Raw genomic sequence first — 12,502 nt, forward strand, 5'->3', positions numbered from 1 at the left:
AACACATTCAATAATAATTTATCACTCAAGAAAACCAATTAAATAATTAAATGAATAAGGCCTTGAAAATAGGATCCTTAATAAATAAACTATAGAATCAAATCACAAATAACAATAAATAATTTAATAAAGCCAATAGATCAAGAACCAATAATAATAGTCAATTAATAAAGCAAAACAACAATAAAATAAATAAATAAAACAACATAAGTAAATAATAAATCAAATAATAGATAAATCATTAAATAATTAATTAAATAAATAAATCATTAAAATAATCCATTCTCATCAATAATCAATTTAAATCAAGCAATAAATAGATGATTAATAATTCAAAAATACACAATAATTAAATCAATCAATAAACCAATTAAATTAATCCTATTTGGTTAAATAAAATCTCATAATAAAATCATCATCCAAAAATAATCAAATAAATATCGATAATTAAACAATTAAACAAATAAACAATAACTACACTACACCAAATAAATAATTCATCTTACGCCAAGGGAACAAACTCAACACAAGACCCTAACCTAAACTTGCGCCCTAGCACAACCAACAAGGTACACAACTTAGACCTAGAGTGTGTGAGGGAAACTATGTCATCTCTGACAACTTGTCATTGGGACAAGGACACTCTCAGACTTGTGGAGCTAGGTGGAGTCGATGTTTGGTACCTCAAACTTGTATCAACACTAATCACAATATATACGATACACATACATCATGATAAATGGGCATGTGATAGAGAATCGTAATGTCATATCATGCTCGCAATGAGTGATATGACATCATCTCTACTCATGAAGACAGTCACACATAATAACATCAAAACATCGCATAGAATTATAATCATGAAATAGGGTCAGTATCATCATAATTCATACAATCCACATGATCAATGATCACATATAAATCCATGAATCACATAAATCCATCCATCAAGTTGATATCATGTACCAACATCCATAAGAATCATCAAAATGTCACATGCCATATAATAGGTCTAGCATCATCAATCACATAAATCTCCAAAACATGATGATTCATATCGAGTAATCATAAATCCACATAGAGTCCTAGTATCAATGTTACCATCTAAGATAGCAAAAGAGTCATAAATAACCATCCAAGTATCCATCACAAGTCTAAATAAGTCTATCAATATGCAAAACAAAATGCAAGTCTAGGAAGGACACTACACATCACTCCCATAAAGCCAAACCCAATAGATTGTTCATTCAATGTAATATACATTCCTCACATGTCTAATATGAACCAAAGGATATCTAAATTATTTCAAACAAAAATTGGTGTTAAGGTTCTCATCATACCTTGTGAATTCCTCTTTTGCTTGACTTTGTACTTCATTTTATCAAATTTATTAAAATCCAGTATTTGCATTGAGAAGCAAATATTGCTCTTTTGTAAAGCTTCATACTCAAAAGAAAAAGCACATGAAATATATTAAGTGTTTAGCACATGATATGGGATGACTACATTAACAATACCATTCCATGATTCTTGTGTTTCCATCTCCTGAATGCCTTGGATGATTATGACTAGACCCAAATAGGTGAAGTCTATGTTTTAAGGTTCATGTTGTTGTTTTACTCTTGTTAAAATTTCTAAATGTTCCAAATTATCAACCAAATTATTGAAATGAGGAATGTTTTCACTAAATCCCAACTTAAAATGTATCACACAATTCACCTTTAATTGGAAAGTCAAGCTACGAGGCAAAAACTTAAAATTTGTGTGCTCCTTGCAAATTAGTATCATTAGGTGACCTAATATTGATTGAAATATAAAGAAATATTGGTGTGTTCAAAATCAATAGCATGTTGAATTCGCCTCTCCAAATATGATCCTAGAAGCACATATTTGAAAAATCCCTTTCACTGATTTGGAAGTAGTGAATTGGTAAATAGGGATCTCGTATTTCCATGAAATAAAATCGGCATTTGCATACTCTTAATCAACAAACAATTTAATGCCCACTTAACTTCTCCTATATTACCATACTCTTCTACACATATATGTGAGAAATAAAAAATGTAAACAACAAAACTTGAGTTGATTACCTCCACAAAATTGTCAAGAATATGGATCCTTATTAAGAATGAAATGTATATCACCCAAAGATCTTTCAACCTAAAAAATATTGCAACTCCTAGACGAATGATATAAAACTATTTACCAAACTCTTGTTCATTCCAAATTATAAACAATATCCTTCCCTTTAGGATGCTATAAATTTGAAGTATCTCCTTATTCATGAATCCTCCATTTTGTGAGTAAATTAAAATCCAAAACACCAAAGGATATTTAGTCATAGAATCTTGAAAATAAAAAAGATTCTAAGTTTTCTTAACAAAATATTTCTTAGGGTAACTCAAGTTGGTCACCTCCTCCTAGATATCTCCCATAGTTGTCTTCAATTATAATACCTAGATCCCATGAATGTTCTATAAGCTAAGCACATTGATAATTCCCAAAGTGGTTAGTATGAATTAAGGATTCCATATGATGCCAGATGCAATGGATTGTAATTTCAATACTATCAATGATGCCTCTTTCTATCTTGATCTTTAAGATGTTGGATATTGCTGAGAAGTTTGCTGGAATGATGTGTTGTCATTGATGTCAACATATTCTTTTGTATTCCAATAGTTGATTTAGTAGAAGAATCAGAGGTTCGCATGGTGATTTGATCGAGTTGTGTGATCTGATACTATGGTTGATATTCAATTAGTTGTGTTATTCGGTATTCTGGATTGTGCTTTACATTGCTCTAGAATTGCAATATATTGGTTTGCAAATTTGGCAGAATGTTTGGGATGTTCATATGTGTCCTCAATTCATATGGTTTGTGATTTGAAAGTCTACAAGTGAATCTTTCAGTTTGATAGTCAGTTCAGTGTGTGTTCTTGAGGTTCAATATAATAGTGATGAAGATTCTAGTAAGTGGTGATGTTGTGATTGTTGTTGTGGTGATTCATGTTGCTTGTGGATGTTTCTAGATCATGTTCTATCCATGTTGATGGTTTGCATTGATCATTGTGCACATTATTGATCATTTTCTTGATCTGGTGGTGTTCTTCGTGTTATGCGATATTCATGATGATTGTAGTGTGTTGTGGATGTTCAAGGTGTAATTATTGGAGGTGTTTCTTGCGTGCGGTGTTGGTTTAGGTCCAAACTATGTCTTAACCAACATTGCTTTGGTCTGCATGTATTAATGTAGCATGTGAGGTTATTGTTTTGTAATTTATGTTGAGGGTTGAGCCGACCTTGAAATATAGGTTGATGGTTTGTATAAATATATGTGATATTCATATGAGAGATGTATCTGTGTGTGTGAACATTTATTTGAACTTTCAGTAGAAGAGGAGAAGTGTGAAAGAGTGTTAAGAAGTGTCAAAGAGAAGAGTTTGAGTATATGTACTTAACCAGAACTATAACTAGGCATGAGAAGATGTTATTTCATCAGTTCATGATCCTCTAGATGTAATCTGAATATTTCTATAAGGCAGTGATCCTTCACCAGGGTTGTAGCCCTTCTTGTTTTATGATTTGAGCAGTGTGTCTGAATGCATGTGCATTCCTCATTGTAATATTTTCACTTACTCCTAATAGGGTATTATCTCATTGTGGGTAGCTTCCCACCGTGGTTTTTCCCTTAACTAGGTTTTCCACATAAAAAATCTTGGTGTTATGTGTGTTATTGATGTGGTGTTGTTCTATGCTTTCACTCTTTATTATCAAATCTAAATTTTTGTTTGAGGTGTGTGGAGTTTGAGAGAAAACTTATTCACCCCCCCCCCCCTCGGCCCCACCCCTCTTAGTTTGTTGCATTGTTGCCAACACAAGACATCACTTGGATCCCATATATGAGAAAAATTTGAAACTTGAAACCCATTATCATGCTACCTATTTTTTTATGCTCTTCTTGATAACAAATTTTTTGCAAAGTAATAGCAAGAGGAAATAAATTTAAAATTTTTGAAACTTCAACATACCTTGAGAAAACATCATCGTCATCATTATCGTTCTTTCGTTAAGCTACTATAGTGTTAAAATAAATATGCTCTTCCTTTCCCATGAGAGAAATTGCTGAGATAGTCTCAACCTTTTAACTTTGTGTAACTCCAAGCTTCCAACTTAGGTTTTTTCAAAGAAATCATTTTGTCTTCATTTCTAGAATCATCAAGCTCTTCTTCATGAACTTTTGAAAGTGTTCATCACCCTATTCCATCTTTTTTAAAAATTTTATTTCCTCACATTTATCTTCATTGGTGTTAAACTAAAATTAATGATCATTAAAATTTGAATTGATATCTTCAACCATGATATTTTCACCTTCCATTTGATGGATGCAATATTTTTGATCTTTTCACCTCGTTTGGTTAAAAGGGGTGCTTAATCTCTACCTTCATTCATTCTTTGTGATTTTTAGTATTTGTAGCCTTGTACAAATTAAGTTTTTCTTGTCTTGTTTTTGCATATTCATAAAATGTGAGGGCTTCCTTAAAAATTAAACATTTAATAAAATATTCATCAAACTATCTTGATATGTTGGAGATTAAAATATTAATTTTCAAACCCTTGAAAATAGAATCTAAAACCTCCCATGATCAACAACTTAGGAAAACTATTAGTTGACCAAAATCCTTTTTTTTTTTAAATGCGTAAACCCCCATGATGGAAAGATATTAGATATGCTACCACTTTAATATCCCTTGTAAATTATTTAAATCTATTTTGGTATCATTTTTAAACTCTTGAATTAAATCTTGCTAACAAACTAAAACTACAACAAACTACCAAGGGAAAATGTGTCAAATAAGACACCAAAAGTGACAAAACCACATTAAATTTATAATATCATCAAATACTTATATTTAAAAATATATTTGATATTATATTCACTTATATAAATTGATTTACATATAAGATAGCCCATGTAACATATATCCAAATTTGAAATCCAAAATATGGTTCTGACAAGCACTATTGAAGAACAAAAAATTTCATCGAACTTCACCCAACATGTAAAATATCAACCAAATGATAAAACATATAAATATAGGGCATAAAATAATGGAAAATACATGGCATCAAGGCTTCCAATGAACTTCTAAAACACTTATTACAAAGATACCCAAAATACTCTTGAAAGAGGTGTCAACATGCATTCTAGAACTATACTATCTACAATGGAACTTAACAAAACTCACAATATCTGATCTCAACAAAAAAAATATAATTTTTCTATTGTAAATACAGTATAAATTTCTTCTAATTTTTCATAAAATCTACAACAATGTGTGATGCAATCACACAAATATTACCTTAAATCTACTAGCAATCTCCTGCAAACTGTTGAAACAAACTTTGAATATTGAAACTGCTTAGCATAATAGAAAAATTTGAGTGAGATTGCAACTTTATGAACCTTGGAATCCCATTCGTAGTTCACCTAGAAACCCTCAAACTCCCATTATTGAGCCTCTATCTCCACATGTTTATCAACATCTAAAGAAATGAAAGCTTAAGAACTTAATAATAAATAGAAAAGTAAATAAATTAGAAAATGGTACCAAAACCCTCTAAATAATAAAAAATATTCAAAACCCACAACCAAAAGGGAAGATTATTTGTAGTTTCAAGAATGTAACTCCCCCTCTACTTGTCTTTCACCTCCCAACTTCTTTGATTACAACTTGCCACTTGCTCGTTTTGTCAAAAGTTACCAAATGCCACTTAACATTCCAAAAAGAACTTTCTAATTTCTCATGCCATCTTTTTCCTCCAAAACAATTTAAATATTATTTATTAATTCAAAATTAAATCTGATTTTGATTATTTAACCATGCAAGACAATATTTCTTAGTTAATCAATAGGTAATTATTTACTATTTCTAGATAATTAGACTTGTTGAAAAATAGTATGTACTATTTTTGAAAAGGGGAAATGACATGGGAGCATTAAAAATGCTACAAATAAATACCAAAAATATACAAAAACATAAAGACCACAACACTAGATTTAACATGGAAACCCCAGGAGGGAAAACTACAATGAGGAAGTTGCTTCGATCTACTACCCAAACCTAGCCTCACAATGATAACAAATGATTATATTTAGTTATGAAGGCATGAACCTTAAAGAGACTAAAATCCCTTCACCAATATATCAATTTGAGCACCAACCCATGAGGACTACTATCCCATTAACTAGATCAATGCGATATCAATCAAGTAGGCACAAACCCTATACAAAATAGGAGACAAGAACCTTTCAAATGGGATATACAAATATCAGACATACCATTGTCTGAGACAAAATCAAATAATGTTTGAATGGACCTTCTAATTCTACTTTATCATTTATCATACTTTGGTCCACATGTTGTTATGTACTAAAATGTTTGCACCAACAACAAAAGATAAGTCATGATCTCCATTACCTGAGCTATAAATAATTTGGCTCTGTCAACAGTAACCTTAGTGATGCACACATTATTACACTCACTAACCACACAAATAAAGATATTCTATAAATATACACATGTTTAGTTGGATACCATTCATATGTCAAACAAGAATTTTTAAAATTAATAAAATTTATTAAACATGTTAGGATGTAACTCAGTTTCTTCACTGCTTCACAATTGGTGCCAAAACAAATTTGAATTGAGAAACTAGTCATTTACCCTATTTAAATGTGAGCTATTAATATTTCCATTTCATGGATGAATAGATGAACAAGATGTAAGATCTACATTAAATCATATATAATTCTCACTTGGCCCCACCATAGATGTTTGTCTCCATCACGTAGTAAATGATATATAGTTGTTGGGAATGGAGTTGCAAAAGTCATGATGTGCTCAAATGAGTTGGTGTGAATAGTTCTGGCCTAGGAATTAATTTCCTAAGATCTCTAGCTTGATTTGACCATTGCAAAAGGTTACTCATGTTGTATCCCACATGTGAGAAAATGATATATAGTTGCAAGATCAAGTCTTCTTGTTGCAATGGTCTAAGCAAACCATGACAACATTACAACTTTGCATGACAATTTTTGACAACATTTGCAACAATCCCCCTATGGTGAAAACTCCTTTAGTTTTACATCTTGACATCAAATGATAGAATTTGGTATCAATTACAACTCTTGTAGCCAACAACTCTCTCCAAGGTAAGGGTCTCTATAGAATCCCCCAACTAATTAATATAAAAAAGAATTGTCGTGTCTATAATCTATTTTTCAAACTACTACTTTTTTCTAAATGGTGAAGATTAAGAGGGTCAAACATTAATCTCACACAAAGGTGGCATTATTTTTATTTCTTAAAATAACATAGTATCAAGCATGTGTTAGAAATTGACACTCATCTGACAAGGGTTCATGGCATTATGGGTTGTCATTGATGGCAACTCATCATCTCGGGGTTAAATGGTTTCATTGTTTGGTTAACCAACATGCTTTACACTAACCGGTATTGGTATTCAGATTGCTTTACACCAGCACCAACACCGACATTCACTTCATCCTGGCTAAGTCTTCATCTTGGTAACTTGTCCTGATCCCGGTAATATGTATATAGAACCCGGTAATGGATAGGACCTGGCTAAGGAAATATTTTGATCATGATTATGTCTTCATTGATTTTGGTGGTAACGTGTGATGGTCGACATGGTCATTGGAGTTATGTTTGATTTTCATTATGTTCTAGCAGCCGACTTGTTTATATTTCTTGTTGAAGCCAACATGGTTAAGTTAGAAGGATATTTAAGTAGATCACCTTAGTGACATATTATATATTAGATGGAATGCAAACTTTCGGTTGCGAATTTTTTAGTGAGTTTTGGTATGAATGTTGGTATGTGATTGGAAGTGACTGTGTGTAGTTTCACGTGCACAACTTAATTGGTAGCAGAACATAGTATCATAAAACAAGAATACAGAGGAGGATATCAGAGCACTCACCGGAACTTATCTTGTTAGGATAATCGGTGAACAACTAAGAGAGGGGAGTGAATCAGTTGTTTACAAATTATAACATTTAATACACTTAATAACCTTTAACTAGATTAAGTACTGGTAAAGCACATACAAATGCTGGTAGGAAAAAAAATCGGTAAACAATACAACTTAACAATTAATCATATAAACAATGCAAAGCAGCCATACCACAAAACACCATGATTTGTAGATGGAAAACTCGGAAAGGGAAAAACCATAGTGGGAAGCCTACCCACAGTTAGATGATACTTCTGTAGATAGTATGTGATACAATGAGGGGCTTGTACATGCAGGAAGGCACACTGCCTAAAGCATACTTCTCATTTCAAAAGAGTCTCATTGACTATAGAGAGGCTACAACCATCTCAAGATAAATGAACAACAATCCAATAGAGTGAACTACCAAAAATAGCATCTATCATGTCTGATTACAGTCTCAGTTAAGCTCAATGCCGGAGGACTAAATCCTCTTTTGAATCCAATTTGATCACCAATGATTGACCAACTCCTATGCCTGAATGACATTACAATATTCGCACACTACATTCCTTGACCATGACCTTTTCAATAACCATGATACTCTACAAAGAGTTTCTACTGCTTATTTATACAAACCCTAAGGCCTAAACCAATTAGGTCGGCCACCTAAAGGATATTACAATAAGATCATTACATAAATTCATATTACACTGATATGCCATGTCGGCTTAAGACCAAAACAAAAATAATAAATCTATATATCATCTTGAAACATCCCGATAACGTGTAGAGTACATGTTATCATGAAACCAGTCCATAACCTAGATAGGTATCGGACCTATTATGTGTCCACCACGCCAAAGAAATGTCTCCAAGTACTTGAAGCATAATCAAAGAACACCTTCAGCATCCTAAAATCCATGAAGAAGTTGTACCAACACCAATTATGCATCCTATCAAGATTCCTCAGTGAAAGCTCTGTCGGTAGAGCCTTAAACCAGTGTTGGTAAGGGTTTACCAAAGTGTATGATAGAAAATGATTACCAAGTCAATACCAACTGACTAGTACATGCTCATGGAGCATATAACACATGAAATTAAACATACTTCACTAATCCAAATATGTCAAAAGTGTCCAACAGATAATCTCTTCTACTGGTAACACTAGATCTTCTACTGGTAACTACAACCTATCTATCAGTAACCAACCATATCATCTAGTGTTGACATCAATGCAACACATAATCAATTCATCCATAATGCCAACAATCTCCCCCTTTGGCATTGATGGCAACACTAGATGTTAAAAAAATCTAAGTACCAAGTGCCAAACAAGCCTCCCCCTGTGGAAGACAACCAAAAATCTGTGTGAATGATATATCTATAAAGTTCTGAATAAATCTCTCCCACTAATGTATACAACTCCTTTTTCTTTATTTTCACGTCAATATCTCTCCCCCTTTGACATCAATGCCAGAAATATGACCAAAATATCAAAGCAATAATGTAAACCTCTGTATCTCGTAGCTGACTACTCCCCCTAAGTAGTAGCACCACTCATCAGTGTCAGAATGAATAATGTCTCTGACAATGCATGTCGGACTAATGACAACCTACATCAATCAATTCTCTGTTGAAGGGGCAAAAACCCCTAACCTATCTCTCAAATACTCAAATGATTCCTTAGATAGTGGTTTAGTGAATATATCTGCAATCTATTCTTTATTGTTCACATGGACCAATTTGACTTCCTTTGCTTCTACCTTGTCCTTCAGATAGTTATACTTTATTGAAATATGCTTAGTCTTAGAGTGAAATACCAGATTTTTAGACATGTCAATAGCTGTAGAGTTATCACAGTAGATAACTATCGGTTCACTATAATTTACCCTAATATCCTTCAACATTTGCTTCATCCACAAGACTTGAGTGCAATTAGTTATTGCTACAACATACTCATCTTCTGTAGTAGATAAAGAAATGCATGACTATTTTTTGCTGATCCATGAAACCAGTTTATTTCCAAGAAAGAAATCTCCACCAGAAGTGTTCTTCCTGTCATCAATATCTCCTGCCCAATCTGAGTCAGTATATGCACATAAAGTGAAATCATCATTTTTACAATATAACTACTGGTTCACTATAATTTACCCTGATATCCTTCAACATTTGCTTCATCCACAAGACTTGAGTGCAATTAGTTATTGCTGCAACATACTCAGCTTTTGTAGTAGATAAAGAAATGCATGACTATTTTTTGCCGATCCATGAAACCGGTTTCTTTCCAAGAAAGAAATCTCCACCAGAAGTGTTCTTCCCGTCATCGGTATCTCCTACCCAATCTGAGTCAGTATATGCACATAAAGTGAAATCATCATTTTTAGAATACCATAAACCATATTTTGTTGTTCCTTGCAAATGCTGAAATATCCTCTTTATTGCACATTCATGATTTTCTTTAGGATTACTCTGATGTCTTGAAACAATACTTACTACATTCATAATATCCAGTCTAGTTTGAGTTAGATATAACAGACCACCAATCATAGACTTATACCTTGTCGGATGTACTGTGTAGAAGTATCCTTGATAGATAATTTCTCACTTGTCACCATAGGAGTGCTTACCGGTTTGGAATTATCCATACCAAACTTCTTCAACAATTTCCTCAAATACTTAGTTTGACAGATAAAAATGCCTTTGTCAGTTTGAGTAATCTTCAAACCTAATAAAAATCTCATCTCACCAATCATGGACATTTTAAATTCATTCTTCATATTGTTAGCAAATTCCATGCACAATTTATCTTCTCCTCCAAAAATGATATCATCAACAAATAATTCAATAATCAGAATATCATTATCAGTGATCTTATAATATAAATTACTATTAGCATTACCTTTAGTAAAACCAAGCTTCAAAAGATATTTATCCAACCTTGCATACCAAGGTCTAGGAGCCTGTTTCAATCTGCAAACCATATCTTTGTCATTTGTTAGTGAAAATACATTAGGTTTCTCAATGTAAACTTCTTCTTCAAGTTCACTATTAAAAAATGCACATTTAACATCCATTTGATAAACCTTATAGTTCTTATAAGCTGCATAGGCAAGAAATAGTCTAACAACTTCATTTCTAGTTATGGGTGCAAATGTCTCACCATAATCAATTCCTTCCATTTGAAAATATCCTTTACAAACCAATCTAGCCTTGTTTCTTACAACTTGACCATCATCATTTAGTTTATTCCTAAAAACCCATTTAGTTCCAATAACATTCTTATTTTTAGGTCGGAGAAATAAAGACCAAGTTTTATTCTTCTCTATCTGATCTAATTCATCTTCCATAGCCTTTAACCAATGTTTATCCTTACAAGCTTCAATAACAGTTGCCGGTTCAACTTGAGAAATAAGACATACCTCTTCATTTGTCAGTTTCTTCTTGTCATAACTCCCTTGTTCATATCTCCAATAATTTAATCTTCAGAATGATTTAATCTTACATACCTTGGTGTCTTCTGAACTTCAGGTTCACTGCTTTGATCATCAGTCACAGTTGAATTTCTGATTGTACCGGTGTAATTGTCTCAGTTTCCTGTACTAGTTGAGGCATTGTTGGTTCAGTTATGATCATTTCCACTGCTAGTTCTCAGTTTCACCTTTGATGTGAACTCTATTGAATGTGTAGACTATTGTACTCATTGATTCTCTCCAATAGATATGAGGCAATTTGGCTTCCATCAACATAGATCTTGTTGCATCCAAAATGGTTTTGTTCTTTCTTTTCACTACTCCATTTTGCTGAGGAGTCTGAGGTGCAGATAATTGTCTCTTGATTTCATTTGTCTCACAATAACTATTAAATTCATGAGTAGTGAACTCACCACCATGATCTAATCTTAGACATTTGATTTTTAATCCAGTTTCTATTTCAACTTTTGCTCTAAAGATCTTGAATTTCTCAAAAGCTTCAGACTTCTCCCTAAGAAAAGTCACCCACATAATCCTAGAATAGTCATCAATAATCAACATGAAATACCTATCACCTTAAAAGCTTCTAGTCCTTATTGGACCACATAAGTCAATATGAATCGAATCAAGTACATCATTAGATTTATCATGTATTCTCTTAAAATAACTTCTAACTTGCTTTCCCAATTGACATTCCTTACCTACCAGATTATGAGGCTTCATAATCTTAGGTATATCTCTAACTGCCTTAGTAGAACTGATCTTAACAATACAATCAAAATTAACATGACACAACCTCTTATACCATAACCAACTCTCATCAATATGAGCAATGAAACATGTCTTGTTACCAGTGTTCAAGTGAAAGATATTACCTCCAGTCTGAATACCGGTTGCAATCTCCAAACTAGTCTTGTTAATGATTTCACATTTTCTATCTTTAAGATGAAGTCGGAAACCCTTATCAACCAATTGACCAACACTCAAAATATTATACTTTAAACCTTCTACA

The sequence above is a fragment of the Cryptomeria japonica genome, chromosome 1 (genome assembly GCF_030272615.1).
Source record: "Cryptomeria japonica chromosome 1, Sugi_1.0, whole genome shotgun sequence".
Lineage (NCBI taxonomy): Eukaryota > Viridiplantae > Streptophyta > Pinopsida > Cupressales > Cupressaceae > Cryptomeria > Cryptomeria japonica.